The sequence below is a fragment of the Agelaius tricolor genome, unplaced genomic scaffold, assembly GCF_023055355.1.
Source record: "Agelaius tricolor isolate 1412-34295 unplaced genomic scaffold, bAgeTri1.0.p SCAF_2, whole genome shotgun sequence".
NCBI classification, from domain to species: domain Eukaryota; kingdom Metazoa; phylum Chordata; class Aves; order Passeriformes; family Icteridae; genus Agelaius; species Agelaius tricolor.
The window spans coordinates 67,561,915-67,583,423 of record NW_027269262.1 but is presented as its reverse complement, the minus strand read 5'-3'; the positions used below and the strand labels follow the sequence as shown (position 1 = coordinate 67,583,423).

General features: G+C 37.4%; 1 long non-coding RNA gene across 1 annotated transcript; it reads right to left on the bottom strand.

The window, feature by feature from the left end:
• Positions 1–778: 778 nt before the first annotated feature.
• Positions 779–15,287, bottom strand: LOC139600831 (uncharacterized). Its single transcript, XR_011682681.1, has 2 exons — positions 15,229–15,287; positions 779–1,050 (listed from the first exon to the last, which is right to left on the bottom strand). It is a non-coding gene; the product is annotated as an uncharacterized lncRNA (long non-coding RNA).
• Between the last annotated feature and the right edge of the window lie 6,222 nt (positions 15,288–21,509).

The following is a 21,509-nucleotide window of genomic DNA, read 5'->3' as shown; positions in this document are numbered from 1 at the left end:
TTCCCTCAGGGAATGAGGGCCTCACAATGAAAACCATTTGAAAAAAACTAAACCAAAAACTACTAAGCAACATAATTTTAATATTTAACAAAACCCAAAAGCTGAGCTTTCTTTTGTTTTATAAAGAATTTAGATTTCTCTTCTGATTGATAAACAACACACACAAAGTCAGAAGTATTGTGGGGGAAATGAAATGCTTTTCATAGGTATATATCATTCATTTTTGACAACATATTTTCTGATGCTGACAAAAATCAGCAAGAATTAATGAGAAGGAGGTGCCCATCTGTAAAGGTTTTGTCAGGAACTAAACATATGTAATGCTTCCCAAACTAAATGAGAAATTCCATTTTCTGATCAGACAGATATCTGGAAAGAGTTATAATGACGTTGCTTCCCAAAGTCCAAAATGGGTGCCAGAATTTCTTATTTTTTTAAATTCAGCTTAGCAAGCCTTCCTCCTAGACTTCACATATTACTTCTAAGCATTCACAGAATTAATTTTTGTTCCCATATTGTAAAATCCACATTGTCTAGCACACAGCTTGCCTATAGCTTCTGTGGATTGCTAGCAGTATATCATATTTCTCCAAATAGACTTAATATGTCCGAAAGTCTGCATAATAATATGCCCTTCACTGCTCCTTTAAATGCCTGCATCTTAGAAATAAGCAGCCTCTGAACAGACTTTGTCCTGCCTCTCCGTATTTTGTGATATGCAGCACCCAACCAAGGACTGTGGCATGCATTGTTAATAAATTCAGCAACAAACTGTAAATTTTTCTCCAGTATCATCAGCTACAGAATCATTCTGAAGCATGTTGCTTTAATGGAAAATGTATAATTCAACCAGCAAACACGCGTAGGAGCTAACCTATGCCATGAGAAAGTATTAAACAGCATCGTTTTCACAAAGTTTTCACATCCTTCTCGTTGCAAAAGATTTTCACCTGCTTCATGTGGCGTACAAAAGGATTATTTTTTTCCTTAGCTTCCAGGCAGAGCAGTAGGGTATGCAGAAAGTCTTCTTTGTCGACTCACTCCTGGCATCTGAAATGAAAATTATAGGTTTTTTTACAACCCATTTACCAAAGAAGGAGTAAAACCAAAAAAAAAAAAAAAAAAAGAAACATCAATGCTCACCTCACATCAGGAAAAAATGAAAAAATATGTTATTGCCAGAGCAGAAACATAGAAACTAAAGAAAAATCAGATTTATAAGGTCATAGCAAAGCAGTAACAATTGGGCAATGCTTCTGGGGGAAATTATAATACAGGGAGGAAGGAAAAATATACAAAGGAAACAACCTGAAAAGCTAATGGTTGTAAAAAAAGGTTTTTACATGTCTAAACATATAAAATAATTAATATTTTCCAATTTTCCTTAAATGTGTCTGCAGTAATAAACTCAGAAATGACAGCAAGGGAAAACATAAAAAATGTCCTGGATACATGGGGAGATATACCAGTGAGAGTTTGCAGTTTAGGGAGTTTTTGGTAACCTGTGACACTCAGATCAAAAATTATTTGAAAAAACCTTAATCCTTTCTTTATATCTTCCCCTTTAAGGGCTGTTCCAAATCTTCTGCCCTATTGCCATGGTTTTGCTGCAATGTCATTTTCCCACCACCTGTAGAACCTAAGGATGTCTAGTTGTTGCCTCACAGCACTAGATTTAAGATTCCCAATCTCATTACCAACTTCTTCAGGAACTCCCTCTCTCTTCCTGTTCCCAGAAATTAGAGCTGCATGGCAAGAGCATTGCTATGAAACAGCTGGCATTGGAAGAGGAGTGCTGTCTTCCCACCATCACTAATGCCCACATCCCCAGATCTTCAATCTTTTCTAACTCCACTGAAATTTATATCCAAACCACCTCATCTTTTCAGCTTAGCTCTTCTTTATTTGTTTCTTTATGAACCATGCCACTCTGCCTTCCAATATGATATGTAAACTGCAAAACAAAACCTAAGTGAAGTCATCTCTGCTTCAGGTGAGGCCAGGTAAGATTCTGTGCACCTCATCAGCTGCAATCTGTGTGCTGCTCTGCCAGAGCTGCAGCTGGGCAAAGCTCAAATTGCCTGATGTCACCCACCTTTACTCTCTAACACTTGACAAACTGGCAGTGCTTAGCAAGGACACTGTGCAGGAGGGTAGTAACACTGGAATGGGAAGAAGTTCTTTAGGATGTGTCCTATGTGCACCAAGTAGAGCTGAATTGCTGCATTCCCTGATATATATCAACATCCTTGCAGTTTCAGTCAACTCTCAGGTCCAGCTCTGGCATAAGCAACTATGAAACAGACTAGATTTTTTCAGGAATTTTGCATGTTTTAATTGTATCTCATCTGCAGAACAATTCCTTGACTTCAGGAATTTCAAATGAAGAAATTAGTGAACTATCATTGTTATATATTTGTCTTCCTTTCAAGGTGTGACCTCAGTTCCAGTGAAATACTTAGAAACTGTTAGATTTGCTTTCATATGTAGAGAGCTTTTTGGATAATTGGTTAGCTGAGAAAGGACATTTTGATGTGATACCGATGGATAAGGATAGGGGAAACAAGCTGGGGATTAAGTAACCAGTGTCCAATCACTGACAAAGGCCATAGTGACCTTCGCTGAAACGGGAAGACGGGGGAGAAAATCGCTTGCCAGAAAATGTAGATATCCTAGGTAGAGAAGCTAGAAGAATGCAAACATAGAAACAAAATAATCATTAGAAGATAGAAGTAGGTGTGGTTGATCTAAGTGTGCTTTAACCAATAATGAGCTCAGCTTTTGCAATATGTATAAGCTTCATTAACACCAATATAAATATGTGTGAGTTTTCAATAAACTTGGGGATTTGCCATCCACGCATATTGTGTGCTGTAATTCCTCCGCCGTTCACGACATTCATATATTTCCATTCCTGTTGAAAGTATCTGCCTTAGGTAAAAAACATGTAATCATTCCTAGGCTATTCTGCAGCAACCAAAACATCTACCATATATAGATAGCTTTTCACTACTATTGGTATCAAATTCAGGTGTAGTCCCATATTTCTAGTTTTCTATCTCTCTCCCTTAAATCAGGGACAACGATTCATTTTGCCAAATTTTGAATTAGTCAAGGTTGTAGCATTTAACCTGTGTCCACCCATGTCCCACTTTTTAGCCAAACATACCAAAAAGGAGACTCATGGGCAAACTTCAGAGCCTTGTATAGAACCATTAGAAATTTCCCATGACATTTCTAAACAGTATGACCCAATAACATCGTTCAAATAATAATGGAAAATTGGAGTCAGATTTCTGCTTGTACTTACTCTCTGAGGGAATATTTCGTGGAACAACATACAGAAGAGTCAAGCAATAGATTATGTGAGGCATTTGCTATCTCTCAGCATAAATTCAAAGGATCCCTGAGATGAGGCAGAAGTTACATTCATTCAGTCTCAAGTCAGTCCCAGACACCTTCACCAGGAGATGCATGTGTGTCAAACAGGGTCTTTGGCCACAGTGGAATACTTTGCCTACAGAAAATGTAATTAGCTGAAATTGTTGTTAAGTGTAAGTCTATGGCTAATGTACCTTAGAAGATGATATGTAATTGTCATAAGCAGCCTATCTGCTACCCTTTCAAGTTCAAGGATTCTTCTCAGAATAGTGATTTCCAGAGATAGAGACACTCTCAACAATGGGAAAGGAAACGTGAATTACTTTTGCACTTACTGTTTTACATTAACAATAGCAGTTTAGGAAATGATGGACTCAGTTTCTAGCCCACTAGAGATTTCCATTTAATAGAAAATCACATTTCAAAAAGATGAGTTCTTGGGCAAATGGAGTAGAACAAAAAACATTGCAGGCAAAGTCACAGTACCAGTAGGTATTTCAGAGTTGCAGTACCTGAAATACCTTGCTCTTATACTGTTCAAATAGATGAAATAATGTGAAATAAGACTGGACTTAGAGAGGAATGATAGTAATTAGCACAAAAATATGCAAACAACTTCTTTGAAGAAGGATTGAAAAGACTGGGACTTCTTTTTCTCTGAAAGTAAAAGAAGCAATGAATAAAAACATCTAGAATAGAAAAAACATGCTGCAAGATATCTCTCTTTCTAATTCTTTTCCCCATAACAAAAATAGAGTAAATATTATCTAAACTATTTTTCTGCAGTTTCAGAACAAGAAATAGAGCACGACTAAAAGCTTGGAAATCTTCACATATACGCCTTCCAAAAGAGATTATGGATTCAGCAGAAAACATTCATGACGAAGTTTTGATAACCTTTAAAGTAGCCCATTGATACTGAAGGTTAGCATATATCTGAGTGACATAATAATCAGGACCAGGGATGATACATGCATTTCTATCCACATCATCTACTTGCATTGCTGTTAATGCAGCCAGATGCCCCAATCACCTTGTTGCAGATTATCCTCAGCCAGTGAAGTGATTGTCCTTCAGAATTACACTCATATGCCACATTAGTTCCAAAGGATTTCACAATTATTGATGTTGTTATCGTGGGAATCAGGAAAAAGCTGTTGTCAGTAGAGTCTGGCACGCATACAGAGGTTGTACCAGCATTATTTCTGTTAGAAATGCATTTTTCTACTGAAATATTTATGCTACTGCCTTTTTCAGTGTGAGCACAACTCTAATATATCTGTGAGTGTGTATGTACTGGAGAACAGCACAGTTTCTTTCCCTGTGGGGAAATAGATACACTAAGATAAGACCTTTATCCTTTTGTATCTACATCCTCGCAAGAATGTAATTAAGCAATGCAATCTTTTTGCAATGAATTGTACATCAATATCTGAACTTATTAACTACTGTAGAACTGGAAAAGTGTTGCTATTACCCAAAACATGCTCATAGACACAAATATATTCAACTAGAAAATTATTCAATAGTATGTCACTCTGATGTGTAAGAGCTTAGTACAAGAACTAGTGAGAATGTGTTACCTAGTGGCACTGATTAAATCATTTAGAAATATCATTCAGCTCTGAGGAGCTAAATAAAAAGGATTTGCAAACAACATGCATTTTCAATGTCCAACATAGAAAAACAAAAGTACATATTTGAATTAACTTGTTTATATACTAACATGTATATAAATGTTTTCCCTTGCTGCTGTCAGCAATAGGCAAATATATTGCTCAGTATTTTAGTTTGCACCACTTGTTTTGTTCATGGTGCCCTGGCACTGCTGCCCCACATCTTATTTTAATACTTGCACTTATTTTGTAAAGAGTATTTACATCAAGTACAGATGCCCTTAATTAATAATTAGCAGTGCAATTTGGTAAAGACATGGAAGGAAAAAAAAAAAAGAACAAGTAGCTATCAAAATTTCAATTCATAAGTAAAGATTGAGCAAAGATAAAATGGTCTTGTCTGGCCACACTGAGGTTCGAGACATTGGAGATCCGTTTTCAAGTTTGTTTCATTTGTTTTGCATGACCTTCAGAAAACATCAGTTTTGTGGGTTAGTGGTGAACCTTAGTACTATTTCCCCATTACTTACATGGTTCAGTCATCTACCACACTCATAGATTTAAAATAACTTGAGCTGGAAGAGACCAACAAGGATCATCATGCTAAACCCCTTGACACAGGGATTAATCAGAGCTGAGGCTGGTCCGAGGAAGAAACTCAATCCTCAAACCCTGAAACAGCTATTACCTCTTCTATCTGGAGGATGTGATGGTCATTGTCTATTGTTTTAACCCCTCTCCTACAAGGTAAAAGTACTTTTTTTCTCCTAACATATGTTTGCCTTCATTAGGCCCTGTTTAGAGGTTCAGAAGTTAATGTGCTGGTATGAGAGTCAACCTAAGTTAATGGTAGTTAAAAATGTCTGAAGGCTTTGTCTGTATATCACATTGCTTTTTTTTTGTTATTATTTTTTTTTTATTTTCACATCGTTTTCTGTGTAAGGTAATCATTAAATGGTTGTGTGAGTTAATATATTTGGTAAAATGCACAGTGCCCACCTGTGAAGGGATTTCAAGCTCTGGATTCTCTGTACAACAGAGCTCCTCTCTTCCAGAATCCATTTATCTTTTTGCTATTTTCAGAAATTAGGCAAAAAATCAAAAGTATAATGCTTGAATCATTCTAAATTAGGGAAAGAATTTGATTCTCCTCAGCTCTGACTATTCAGCTTCCATCCTCCAGCCAACTACACTCCCTGCTGACTGGTGTCTGGTTAAGCTGATCCCACCCATTGCTGACTGGTTAAGTCAGGACTTGGCTGTTTTCTTACAGAAATAAGTACTATAACTACTTTTTCATCTGGTTGTGCAGGACTGACCACTCACTTGTTCTCAATCTGCTTAAGCTTACAGGTGGAAGTACAGACTTTGACATGTGAGGCTTTCCAAAGAAAGTAACACAACAATATCCATATAGCAGCCCAGTTCCCTCAAATGCTTGGATTTAAGATAATAACCAAGAACAAGTGACATTTTGGTAGAATCTGAACTATTTGAAGCAGAATGGTGGGAAAAGAAATTTCCATTTTTTCAATCAGCTTTCATTTTCCAGACAACTTTCACTTCATAGAATACACACACACACAAAAGAAATCAACTCCTATATATTCTGCAGACTTTCATTTACCCAAAAAAAAACCAACAAAAAAACCAAAAAAAACCCAAAAAAAAAAAACCAAAAAAAAAAAAAAAAAAACCCAACCAAAACAAAGACAAAGTCTTTCTGGAAAGCTTCCTGAAACCCAGATCTCCTGGCTGCTATTAGCATGAGAGTATTACATTTATCACTGCTGACCTGTAGCAATGTATTGCTCAGTGCAGGAGTGCTGCCCCCCACATCATCCCAAAATCTGCAGGTTCCAGCACTGTGGCACAGACCTGCAAGCTGCCTGATCCAAGACAGATCTGCCCCTCACAGGAGCTAAGGCTCTCTGGATTATGAATCCCCCTATCCTGTATCAGTGAACAGTATTTTATTGTGTACCTTTATGTTTCTTTGATGTTACTTTTTGTACTTAAGGGCAGTCAGTAATTCCTTATATATAAATAAAAAATCAGTTATCAGACACTACCTTGAAAACACATATTAATCTAATAGAAATATAATTGTGTGAAGAAAAAATATTAATTGATTGTTGTAGTGAAAGGATTACCATAATGATAAGGATCAAGGTCTAAGATAGCAATTAGAAGTCTGGCTACATTAACTAAATTTTCCAGCTGGTCATAATATCATAAATCCAAAGTTATGGTTGCTGCTTCACCACAGAAAATGTCTTTGACTTATGTATTTTCAATATAGACAGTAAAACAAAAAATTGTCTGAAGATTTTTCACATCACATTGCTTAGTGACTCCAACTTCTCATGGCTTATAACATAAGGTAAACATTAAACAGCCTCACTTTGTATCTGAATCTGAGATTACTCTGTAGCTAAGGATGGAAATCTATTTGGCATGTTTGTCAAGGAATTATACAGTTGCATATAGTCTTCAATAAATATTCCCTAAATTTTAATGGTTATTTGAAATCCTCAAAAAAATCAGGCATTTTATTAGTTGCACTGCAAATGAACACCTAAGTCCTGAGATATTTCACATATGACTGGACAAACTGATAATGAATGTGGAATTTCTCATCCTACAGTTACCAGCAGTTATATACAAACAGTCCAGTTTTTCTGTACAGAATTTTGTGTGCAAGAACTAAAAATATATTCTCTTGTTGTCTGGCAGAGACTTTGCTGTCATTGCTGGCTAGTTAGTAAAGCCATTGATGATTTGCAATACTAGCAGAACACTTAAAATTCCCTGAGTTACAGAAGTAGGAGAAATGAAAAACAGAACAGACAGAATAATAAAGTAAAATAAAAGTCTGGCTTCTATCTCATTTAGAGTATGATTTCTGAAATTTTATTTGTAATTTAAAAGCAAACAAACAAACAAAACACCAGAAAGTCTGTCCAGAAGAGCAAACTTAATAATTGTTAGGAACATTTTAAATCAGTAGGATATACCCATAGCAAAATTATAATAAATGAGGAGGTTGTTCTTTGTAAACTCAAGTGACCAGTCAAAAGAAAAATGGGAATTAGTCAATAGTGCTAGACAGAAAATATTAGATACTTGTTTAAAAAAAATATTGAGAAACCAGTTCAACCATCTGTTATAGAAGAACGAAAAAGATGAATGTCTGAAAAAAGGTCCTGACCGACCCTGCAATAGTTACACACAGCCCAGGTTCAACCATGACAACAATCAGCTGGCTGAAATGTCAATAAGTGCCTAAGTATTGGACCAAAATGGCAAAAAAAATTAATGAGGGACTGCATACATAACTAAAACACATGTAAAGAACTAATAAAAGGGATGAAAGAAATCAGCTTTAAAAAAGGGAAGTATTTCATGCATGAGGATTTAACTGTCAAAAAAACTCTCCTTTTTTTCTGCACTGTTCCCTTACTTTCTTTCCTGGTGTATCCTGGATTCAGTCTGCAGCTGGTAACTTGTCTTCTCCCTTGCAAGGCAGCAAATGTAATTTAGGCTGCTATGTAAAAAATAACAGCTGAAGGATTACCCAGCAGAAAAAAAGATAAATAATTTGATGGTAGCTGCATCAGATTCACAGGCAAATGAAGCTATTTCAAACAGCAACAGCTTCAGTACTGAACTGCTTATTGAAGACTGCTATTATGATTAAAATTAGTAAATGGTTCTCCTTCACTTTTTTGTTGCTTTTGTTCCACCATATTTACATAATAATTTTTGTTCTTAAAAAAAAAAAAAAAAGGGCAAAAAATCTCTAGTCTCTTACCTGGATAGCACATCCACCTCAATCTCTCAGAGAGGGCACACACACAGCTTTAGGAGGGTGTGTGATAATTCATTTACAGAAAGTACCACAGTCACTGCACTTAAATGCCATTTCAAGGAGGGACAAAGTTCACATCACAGTTACAGTGTCTCTCTTTCCTGGCCTTCCTTTCAAGCCTCTGACTTAGCTTCTCACATGTCTCTTGGTCTTTATATCACTCCTTCTGCTATCACAGGATATTCTGAATAGATGAGATTGAACTATTTTTAGATAGTAAGCAAATCTGGCAAGAACTCAGTTATTTCATGTTACAGGGATTCATGCAGACTTTTGGTTTTTCATTTATTTGATATCACACACTCTGAGTTTTGCTTTGAAATTCAAGTTCAGACAAATTCAAAAATTCAAAGCAAAATTCATCTCAAAGTGTCAACAGCCTCTTTACCATTGCACACAGTCTGCATAAAAGAGGTAGGTGTAACCAATTTCAGTATTTGAACAGAAAAGCATAGTCCAGAGCTGGGTCACTATAAAATTTCACAAAGTGTTACCTTAATCTAAACCAAATTTTGAGCTCCAGGACATATTGACCATTGGATTCCAATCACAATGTGTAATATTTTTTGCTTACTTCAAAGCCTACTGAATTTTGTGATGAAGATCCTACAACTTTTAAATTTTCAAATGAAGCAAAACAGAGCAAGATTTGCGTATTTGAAAGATAAGCAGACACTAAACAGCACACTGGGTCTTGAACCACAACCTGTTCTTGAACATTTCCTGGGATGGGACATCCAAAATTTTTTTAGGCTTGTTCCAGTAGCTCCCCACCGTGACAATAACAAATTCCTTCCTAATACCTAACCTATGTCTCTCCTCTTTCATTTTATAGCCATTACTCCATGAAAATGTCATCCTTGTGGAACCCTGAAGATTTCCTTTGTGATCTGTTTGAAAACCTTCCCTTTCCTCTTGTTGCTTTCTCCTTATTTTTTGAGATCTACTGTTGTACCTCATGTCTGTAAGCTCTTGAGGAAGGTACCAGCCTTTTGATAGTTTATCTGTTGAACATAAAGGGATTGATGTGAAAGCAGCTTTTAGCTTTGGTACCATAACACAAATAACACAAATACATGGTAGAACTGGATCTGCTGAATATGCCACATTTTAAAGGAATGTATTTAAACCTGAAAAGAATCCTGCATTTCCCTGTGGGGTTTTGCACTTGACTAAGATGTAGGAGAACCTGTCTCTCTCTCTTCTGGCATTTCCAGCTGTTGTTTCTTGTGGAGGGATAGAATGTAAGAGAATACTGCAGAAGGTAGTCTCACACCTGAGGAGTTGCAGCTGTACTGATCACCAAAGATTAGGAACAGGCCTGCCCTTAATAGGCCACAGCTGTGTCCAATAAGGAGACGAGTGCTACAAAAGAGTGGGTTAGCTGGGTGAGAGGAGAGTTGGAGTTTGTTGGTTGTGCTGTGGAAAGGGCTGAAGTTTGTTGTCTGTACTGAGAAGAAGGAGTCAGTGCTGTGAGGAGGTGCCTGTGAGAAATTACTGAGAAGGTATGGGACTTTCACAATAAGATGACAACAGTTCCTGGAGCTTCATTGCATTCAAACTCTGTCCCTCACTATTCAGCTCCAAGAAATACCCTGAAGCAGTAAAATTACTCCCCATGATTTCTTTAATCTGGGCTTTTTTAACTTAATGCCACATTTCCCTTCCAGGCACCACAACCACTCTTTGTGGCCTCATGCAAAGTGCTTGTGGATTTTTCCATGCATGACTGCAAGTGGGTCAGCTCCAGTGCCTTTCCACGTCTGTTCCAGCTCTGCAGCTCCTGCTTGGCTCTTCCCCAGCTGCATGCTGCCTCCTCAGAGCTGCAGAGATTCAATGCAGGCTGTATTGCCAGCTACTTTGAATGCTGACAAGTACACATGCTCACCATTCTTCTCCACGAAATGCACTGCCAGACTCAGGCCAAGGGTCTCAAATACTTCTGGAATTGACTTTTGACTCTGGTGACGTTTCCAACGTGTCTCACTTGTTTGGTGTAGAGTATGGTGAATAACAGTAACAGTTATTAAGTACAGTTTTCAGAGTAACCTCCATTTACCAGGTCAGGGCTACAGCAAATGAATGAAAATAACAGATATGGAGTAAATGGTTTTGTTTGAAAGGTTGAGCTAAAGCTCACCCCAGCTTTTTTCTTTACAGTAGATATTGTCATTTAAGAGCATAATCCAATTTTACTCTGGAAGGATGTTATTTCTCATTTCTGTTCCTGACAAGAAATGTTCTTAAGCTGCTGTATGGAAAACATATAATGTCTACAGCATGATACCTGGTGACTCTTAATAAAAATATCCAGCCCACTCAAGCCTGTACAAATTTTCTGGAAATTAGAAATAAAATTCTTTGCATTTAGGACGTTAAAACTATAAGGCAATGCATGTAAGCACTCAGTTTCCAGAAAGAAAAAACATAATCACACTCATTCCTCAGAACTGGAGTAATTTATTTCAACCTGTAAAATGCACTGGTCATCTGCTAAATTTATTCTGCTGTAAATTCTTTCTGCTCAACACTGCCATATGGAGACCTATAGAAATGTAGAAAATTCTAGGCTAACATCAATGCTGTGAACTTCCAATATTTTCTAAAAATTTTGAAACAGCATGCTAGTTTCTCTGAAGGTAAAATTTTAAAGAAGGTAACCAAGTTTTTGAAAATATGCATGCTTACAGATAACATGTCACTTTAACTTCACACTTAGAGAAATTAGTGTGAGCCTTTAAGCTTCTACTTCTTGCATAGGGAAAACTCTCATAGAAAAAGAAATCTGTTTCTCTTACAAATGACTTAACAGTCCTCTTGGCTTGTAAAGAATTTGAGAGAAAAACTTCAACAAAGTCTAAATCTCATATACCTGGTAGTAAAAAATACTAATATATCTATCATATGCTGTGTTTATGTATTCTGGAGATTTTCTGGTTTTTGATTGCCAGGGGTCCAAGTAAAAAACCCATCTGCTGAAGCCTCTGTATTCTGCATCTAACTGGAGATAACCATGGTTACAATGCCAAGTGCTAAGCATGAAATTGCAGGCTTCAGATGTAGCAAAAATTATATATTGGTGCTCTGGCATACACAGACACGTCTGCACCAGATCCCGTATTTGTGTACTGAGAACAGACTGTTTACAAGATAAGGTGACTGACATTCTTAATTACAGATGCATACCTCTAGATAAAAGAAGATTATTATTTGCATAACCTGATTGCTTACTCGACTATTACACAGTGCTAGAGATAATAAAAAGGCTTTAATAACTTTGAGACCAAGTGGTAATTTTTTTTGTTTATGTATATATATATATATATATATATATTTTTTTTTTTTTTTTTTTTTTTTTTTTTTTTTTTTTTTTTTGTGGAAGGCACAGGACATATTTTCTTGCAAAGGAGATCTCTTCCAGCATTCCCATACATATATGATTTTAAATTAAGTGGGTAAACATATTCATACATACCTACAATCTGCAAAAGAAGACTGTGCAAGACATATTTGGGTACAGGACTTGAAGCAGAAAGGATTCTCTTAATTTTTCTCATTACTTGACAGAGATTTTCATGCCATAATTTAATACAAACTTGTTATCCTATCACTTATAAATTAATTATTTAGATATGACAGTTCTAGAAGAAAAAAAAAAGGACTAGGATTGCTTTAGGTTCTTTTCCCTAATTCTTTCCTGCAGTGTTTTGTTAATGAGATACACAGTAAAATTACATCACTTGTGAATTATTTAACAACAGGCCCTCTGGAATTTCTACAGCTTGAGTTTAGATGACTCATGAGCTTGAAATCAGGGCAGCTCTAGGCTTTTAGATTTCAGAACATACAGAAACCATGTACATGTTTTTCTACATCCATTATTTTTCAATAACTAGATTAATATTTTAACTTCAACTAGCTAGGAAATTAACATGTCTTTGGAATGACAGCTGCAGAAAAGTGATCTAAACATGATGGCTAATCTTCCACTAAGATGTGGTGTCAGGTAAATTTCTGAAAGCGAGGTGCAGAAATCCTCACACTGAAAAAGTATCACTCTGGTGTAATGAAAGTGTGGCAATTTATGACAAGATTTTCCAACTAGACTAGAATAGTCTTGATTATGTATGTAGTTGTGTTTATAGAATCAGAAGTTCCCTTACTAACTCCCATCCTCTCAAATTGTAGACATGTATCAACATTAACTTACTAGCAGCTAAACATTCAAGAAGCAGTGAGTTTGCTATCAGCAGCAGACTCTAGGATGTTTCTTCCTGTTAGATGTGCTCTCCAGGGCAAGCCTGGGTGCTTTATCAGCTAAACTACGAGGGACACAATGGAAGTAAATGGCAAATTGAGATTCCCCAGCTGGCAGTCTTTAACTTTGGAATCTAACAAAACTGATGGAGAAATGCAACAAAAAATTCAGAGAGGGCTCTACCTCATAACTACACCTCAGATGATTCACCTGAAGCAGGAGAGCAGCTTGATAAAGATTAGTGACACTTGAAGAAAAAAAAAAAAAACAAACCAAAAAAAAAAACCTTTAAAAGTAAAGCATTGCAGGTTTTCCCGTTCTCAGTGCTGTTCCAGAGCAGATTTTAGGGTCATCCTTTCCATCCACAAAGTGGCCTGAAAAAGGTGGCTGATCCACTATGAGGAAATTTCCTAAATTGCAGGTCTGGTCTTTGGGAAATACACCTCAAAAACCATCCAAATGCAGGCTGCCACTAACTGCCAAGGGCAAAGACCCTTGTACAAGCAGGGCCAGTTTCTGCAGGACACAGCTTCTTGTGGCTGTCTGCTCTGAGTGTGCAATGGGCAGGACCAGGGCAGTGATTGTCCCCCCACAGTGATTGTGGCACTGGTGAGGCCACAGCTCAAATCCTGTGCTCAGTCTTAAGCCCCTCACTGCAAGAAGGATGTTGAGGTGCTGGAGTGAGTCCAAAGAAGGGCAATGGAGCTGGGGAAGCTGAAATGCAAGTTTTATGAGGAGTGACTGAGGGAGCTGCAGCTGTTTAGCCTGGAGAAAAGGAGACTCAGGGAAGACCTTATTGCTGTCTACAGCTGCCTGATGGGGGTGTTAAAAAGTGGGTGTCAGTTTCTTTTTGGAAGTAGCAAGTAATAATCAAGATTAAATAGCCTCTAGTGTTGACAGGGGAGGTTTAGACTGAATATTAGGAAAAGAAATTTGCTGTAAGAGCAAAGAACTGGAATAAACTTAGGGACATGATTTAATGTTGGACTTGACAGTGCTGGGGTAACAGTTGAACTTGATGATTTTAGAGGTCTTTTCCAGCCTAAATGATTCTATGATTCAATTACCTCTGTAGCCTGATTCCCTGCACTAGCTGCTCTTCATGTTCAGTGGGAGCTGCAGAGAGCAACAACAAAAATTGCCATGAACCAGCTCGACAGTTTGTTCATCCTCCTGCTCAGCTGAGGCTGCATCCTTTGGCTGTGCCCTGAGGCGAGGCAGTATAATCCACATCCACTCCCATTTCTCTACTGGGGAGCACAGGCACAATCTTATCCACACAGCAGCACCATTGGTGCCATCAGAATCTGAGCACAGCCTGTAGCTCTCAGGCACTCTGATGTGATGTGGAATACACCCAATCATCAGAAGAAGCCACTTGCATAGGTGAAGATCAGGTGCATGATCAGATGGTTTCAAGAGGGTTCAAGTCAGAGATTGCTCCCTTGGCAGGCTACCTCAACAGCTCAGATTGCACAGGGGAGAAAAGGTGTCTTCTCACATAACTAAGATCTAAACCAGAAAGATGTCTCCTCCTTTATGACAAAACTGAAATGAAAGGGAAAGCAGAGAAGCCACAGAGCAGCTGATATAGTGTGTTTCTTGTGCTCTAAATCCCAGCTGTCAGAGGCAGCTGTGAGGTGCACATTCGATTTTGGAGTCATCTTCAAAGTCATGGAACACAGCAATGATGCAACTTGGAAGGCACCAAAGTACACATGCAGAATTTCAACTGAGATATTTTCATTCCTGAAGGGAAAAAGAAATTAGTCCTCTCCAGTGACCTCATGTTTACTTACTAAAAGAAAGGTATCTAACATAATCAAAGGGGTTAAAATGCCGAGGTTGGCTTGACTGGGGCAGCAGGAAGACTTTGACAAGGGCAAGACACTGTGACAAAGCCAATCACTTGTAGTTCTGTTTTCCTTTAATGAGGTAAAGTTAAAATCTAGCTTATTTCCTCTCCTAAAATTCATTAAAATCCTTATCTTCTGAACCTCTCACTACTTCACTACACCAGCACTGATTTATTCTTTATTATAATAAAACCAATGGTACTTTGTCCTGCAATTTGTTTGTGTGGGATAGTTCATCCTATTTACCTGTTTTGACTGTTGTTTTTCTGGCAGACTGTTCTTTCAGGGTTTATCCATCCAGCTGGACATTTGTACAGGGTCCAGCTCTCTGACTGAGTTGCCATTGCCACGAGGCATTGCTGCAATGTAAACAATACACAATCATTCATCCTCCTCAAGGCCAACGGGTGGCTGAAAATACAAAATCAATATGACAAACAAGGAGTGAGCAGTGGAGAGTAAAGCTGCAAAGATCTAGGTAAATGATTGCCAGGCTCTCATCTCAATGAGATGCTTTTTTATGAGGCACTGAAGTTGTGTGTATATAGGATGACAGAAGGTTGTAGACTCCAGAGTAAGAGAACCCCCAGAGTATGGCAGATCAACAAGAAGTAATTAGAGAGAAATATGCAAGTTAAATGAAAAAAAAATTAATATTACTCCAAGCTGTGCTTATAGAGAGAAATAAATATGCTTTCTGAATTTTAAATAGGCATATGAAAAGATGAGTTTTCATATACTAAATTGGAAAACATTGAAGCAGTTTCTTCCTCATGCTTCTGGACTCTTTGACAGCCAGTGGCAGACTAGTGACACGAGTGAAAGGGTTCTAGCCCAGCCTCTACACTAAGTATTCGCCAGGATTCATGCTGTAGCCTTTCCCAAAGGCTACAGCAGCACAGCGAGATCAGAGAGCAGAATAGATGAGCTTTTCATGTAATTGTCACTAAGGAAAGCAAATTTCTGACAGAACCAGAAGCATCACAGCCAGTTCTGCAGCTGCTGTCAGGGAGCACTGCCTTAGGCATGTCAGATGCAAGCTGCAGGCAGGACCACATTCAAGAATTGACATTCTTTCATTTCTTTTCTTGCGGTCCTTTTCCTGCAGCCACAGTTTCTGTTCTGGTGACTCACTGATGTATTTCTCAACTTCTGAAGCCATTTTACAATGACATAATAGTTAGTCAGACTCTTACTAACAGAACAGAAAGTATTTTTCCTAAGGATATTCATAGATTTTCCATTAAAACCAAAGAAAGCACTTTTATTATTCAGCATTACGCATATACATACAAGTAGAAGTTGGCTTCAAATTTTTCATTTGCTGAATACCTCCTTATTTGAGCTCCATCACTGGCTGCTCTCATCATCCCATGATCTCCATCCATCACTGCCTGCTCTCATCATCCCATGATCTCCATCCATCACTGCCTGCTCTCATCATCCCATGATCTCCATCCATCACTGACAAGGGCCCAGGAACACAAGCAGAGGAATTTGCATATTCTGAGCCACTTTGCAAGGAAAGCCACACACATGGATTATCTGTGGATTGCTTCTTAGATGTGGTATTTTAAAGGGGCATATATAATACAAGGGTCACAGAGGTAATTTGCTGCCTATCAACCCTGTGGTACCAAAATATCTTTTCTTCAGTGCAATTTAACTGAGTTAAACACAGAGTCCTCTGGATCACAACACTGTCATCCTTTTGCTCTTACAATGACTACCTTACTTTGTTACCTCTACATCCTCTGTCTCTTCTTCTGAATAACTTCACTCTGAGTAGCCCAAAAATTTATCTCTGTTGCACTCTTCTGTCTTCTTTTCTTTCTCCCTCTTTTTTCTTCTTCTACTCCATCCTTAAAACCCATTGGTATGTAGGGGTGGGGTGTATTTTTTTATTTTCCTTTTCAACAAATACCAGACATAGTACAAAACAATGCTGGGCAAACACACAACAAAAGCCTATCTTCTTCTGCAAGTTTTGCAAGTTTTACAAGTTTTAAAGAAAAAAACCAAGAGACACCAAAAAGGCAAGACACTTGATGTCAACACTGTGAGCAACAGTCCCAACACAGAAGCAGACACACTTTTTTTACAATGTTTTCTAGGACATGTCTGCCAGCAAACATTTTAAGAGACATTTAAAAGAGAACTCCCTTACCTAGATTTGTAAGGAATTCTTTCAAAAGACAAGTGAAATACGAGAGAACTGAAAAATGCTTGTCTGAAATCATAACCAGTCAATGACATAGGTGATATCCTAGGTCAGGGAAAGGTAGGTGCTGACCTCCCAGTGCTGCCCAGGAAATGATAGTTTGTACCTATGGATAGGCCATGAAAGCTTTTTGAGGACTCATGTCACATGCATCAACTGATATTAAAGCATCTTCTCTCTCAGCTCTGCCCACATACTTGTTCACTTGCAGTGCTGTGTCTGTTTACATGTTTGTAAAACTTTATGGACACCTTCGATATAAGTTAAATAGTTGATAATAGTTGATAAGTTGAAGATATCGATATAAGATATAAATGCTTATAAAATACCAAGCTGTTTAATTTTTTATCACTGTAAGTGCTTCCTTCAGGACATATTAGGAGTACCCCCATTCTGTACTGTTTATTCACAATGGTATAAGAAATCAATAAATAAAAATATTACTTGGAATAATTTTCAGCTGAGGAAGTTACCAACATGATTAAAAGCAGTAAGTTGAAATTTTCTGGTTTTCAAGGTACTGCGATGTGCTTCCTAAAAATGGACATATTTTTCCAATAGAAAAAAATGTTTAAGGATCAAAACACTTCCAAATTCTTTTCCTTATTCCACATAAATATGCATTTCTTTAAATAACTAATTGGAAAAGTAACCATTCTTCATTGAACGAGTGGACTCTTACGCTTGTTTTTACTATTTCCATGGTTTAAGGAATATCTCCTGTCACTGACTTTTCAACAAACTTCAGGATACATTTTAATGGATTTTGTTTGGGCAGTGGTAGCAATGGCCAAGAGACAGATACAGACTCTGCCAGGAAGCAGCTGAACCAATTTATTCCTTGCTCATGATCAGCTCTGTACTGTGGAAATTCTCAGCCTCTACTGTTAAACCCAGTTCATCCTGGAAGAAAGATTTCTCCTTCTTCAGTAAATGAGCAGGTATTATTTGGAGTAAATGGCTACATCAAGGTTACTTTTCCTGCCCTCTCCTTAAAGGTGAGATTTCATTTGCATGCTCACACTCTGCCCCTCACCATGTATATATTTCCATCTTCCCCAGGAAAGAATTCATCATGCCCAAATGAGTATAGATCCTTTTTCCATAGTTCAAGGAGTTAGAGATACACTGGAAAATACTTTGGTTTACATGTATAATCTTGCATCACATACTTTTTTAAGGATTTATTTTAAGGAAAATGAAAATGATGTCTGAGGATGTAAGTTGTTTGCCCTTAAAAATAAAACAACAAAGGAAGCCCTCGACAACAGTTAGCAGAGAAAAATCTGCTAAAAATCTGGTTAAGCAGAGAAAAATCAGGAAGTCTAGCTGGCCAAATTTCCATTTGATGTGCAAAATAGGGAGGGAAATAAAAGAAAAGAAAATGTTTGGTCCAAGAGTTTGTTTCCCATCCCAAGTAACTGCTTGTTCATCATAAAATATTGTTCTGAATTCAGCTAGAGTTGAGACTTCTTTACCCTAAAATAGTAGTGAGCTTTTTTCTCTCTTTTCTTCTCTCAGTGTGCCCTAGTGGGGCCTATAGCTAAATTATATCAACATGGATTATAAACAACTGAAAAGACTTGCAGTTTTTATGGGAAAATATTTGCTAACTAATCAATATATGCTTTCCAATTTATGAGTCTGCTTTACACAGTAATAGAATCTTTATGTTTGAGTTAGGTAATTTCCTCTGTTCGTTCTCCATATTGTACATTAAAGTAGACTAAGAGGACAGATTTTTAAAAAAATACATAGTAAAAAGGCTCATGATTTTGTTTTCTTTCATCTTCTCTGATTTGAAGACTTGTGCAAATAGCCTTCAATCAAGAGATTGAATAAAACATGTTAACATTATACAAGAAGCATGTGTTATTCAAGTTGGTATGTGGCTAAACACAAATTGGCTAAACACAAATAGTTATAGCATAAAAAACCATAGAATTTCAGTAATTAATTTCAAAGCAACTCTATCTACTGGGAAAGTTTTTTTAAATTTCTTTTGTCAATAACCTAAGATTATTACACACATACAACCTGGAGAATTCTATACAGCATGCCTAAATATTTTGAACAGTAACATGAATGCACTTCAATACTTAGTAACCTGCTGTGTAGTTTTCATCTCACAATTAGTAAATCAATATAAAATCAAGTATTAAGTGTAGTCAAAATGAAATTGCATGTAAATGGTACATTTTGTGCTATTTATTTCCAAGATCCACTTCTCTCTCAGCAGGCAGACAAGACTGATACACCCTATAATGCTAGCAGACATTTATCTATGCTGTTTCAACACTGGTCACTCTCTTTTTGGTGAAAGAAAACAGGGATTGAATATGTTCAGTAGACCTCAAGAAATTTTATTTATAATTTTTGGTGGCACCTACCACCAGGTAGGAAGGAACCCCCAAAATGAAGACCTCAATGCAAATGAACTTTTTTTGTGGGGCTAAAGGAAAGAATGGTGTGAATCAGGAGAGCTTGCAGAGGACAGGTTGGCAATTGCCTTTATACCTGTGCAGGAAAGTAATTCCTTAAGCTGGAGAACATCAGCATGAAACAGGACTCCAGGAAGCAAGGGAAAGAGCTATGGAGAAAGGCTAAAGACAGATCAGAAATTATCTGAAGGTGAGCAGTGAGTACTGCAGTAAGTTGAAAGAACAGATAAACTGTAAAGTTTGTGTATTTATCATTCAGTTTTGGGAAATCAACTCCTACCAAGCACTCTGAGCATGACTTTTATTCAAGCCTTCCTGTTATAAATACACCTTCCCAGAACCACAGCTGACATAAATCAGCTTGACTTCAATGGCACAATACCAAATTACAGCAAGTGAGGATCTGGCCCCATAGAAATACTGTATGTCCCTTTTGTGGCATTCTGCTAGTTCTGAAATCAATACTTCATTTATCTTCTGTCCCTTATGCAACACCACTGCTGCCCTTATTGTGTTGCTTTGAGTCTGCTGGACGTAGCAGTATTATGCAACTGAGGTATACTTTCATTTGCCAGAAAGCACTCCTTTTTCAAAACAGTTCTCCAAAAGCTTTTATTTGTTCTAAGAGCCACTTAATATTCCTCAAGTTTCTTCCCACAAGCAAGTTGGTCCCATTAAAGGTAGCAGAGGTCTGAGACCTGACCATGCTCTGTTCTCTGGCTGACACATCTCCATTTCCACAGAGGGTCTAATTTCAAACAGCTGTTCATCCATTCCTGTCTCCTACCCTGTGTCACTGTTTCAACAGGCAAAGTCAAATGCTGTCACTTATCTTTGCCATTTATTCTGTACTAATCAGAAGGGGGATAAACATGGGATTCAGACTGCCATTAAATAAAAAGCAAAAAAAGTCACATACAAAAGTAATGAATAACACTTGAAGTCAGAAGTACATTTACCAGCTACCCTGGTATCACTGATGATGATACAGAGCAGAGAATACAGTGAAGAGAACTAGGAAGATAAAAGACCTGAGTAAATATCAGTACTGATAGTAGTGTAGGAATAAATTAATTCTAACAAAGGAAGTGACAGTGTGTATCAATGGATAAACTGATAAAGTATCATTCATTGCAGGAAAAATGTCCCCACAATCCACTTTTGAAGACTTTCTATCACTGAGTAAAGAATAACTGCTAAAACCTCACTTACAAGCTCTGACTCACCTTCTGCAGCATCTCTCTCCACCAATCATTTTTAAGGGATTTTGGGATTTCACCTTTTTCTCAGAACTGCACATAAGCTTAGGTGCTATGTGAATATCTCATTGTAATGCTGGATTTTTAGCCATTGAGGCTTTGTACATTCTTGTTCCTCATTCAATTTTTTTTAGTTATTCTTCTTACTATGGGTGTGAGGCTAGGGGATTGACATAAAGTAGAAAGTAAAGCCAAAAAGGACAATTAATTAAGCAAATGAGGAAAGAATAAGAGCTTGTCCATCTGTATACCTGGCATTAAAATAAGTCTTGTATAAATATATGAAATAAAATATAACCACTAAACACAGACTTTCTAAATACTGGTTATACAAAAACTCTCTCACAGATACAATTAAATTAGCCAGAAAGGTATCTCAATGTCCAATTAACAGCTACAGCTGTGACCCATTTTGTGCAAATGTCTGCAACTGTGGAGACACAGAATTACAGGCTAATAAATTCAAAGTATTTGAGCACTTTTCATGAGCTACAATACTGTTAACAAAAGCTTGGGAAGTGTCCCCTGTTCCAGGAAACAGCTACAGGGAGTTCCTCTTAGTGCTTTGCAAGCAGTGTTATCAAGCCTAAGATATCCCAGTCCTCA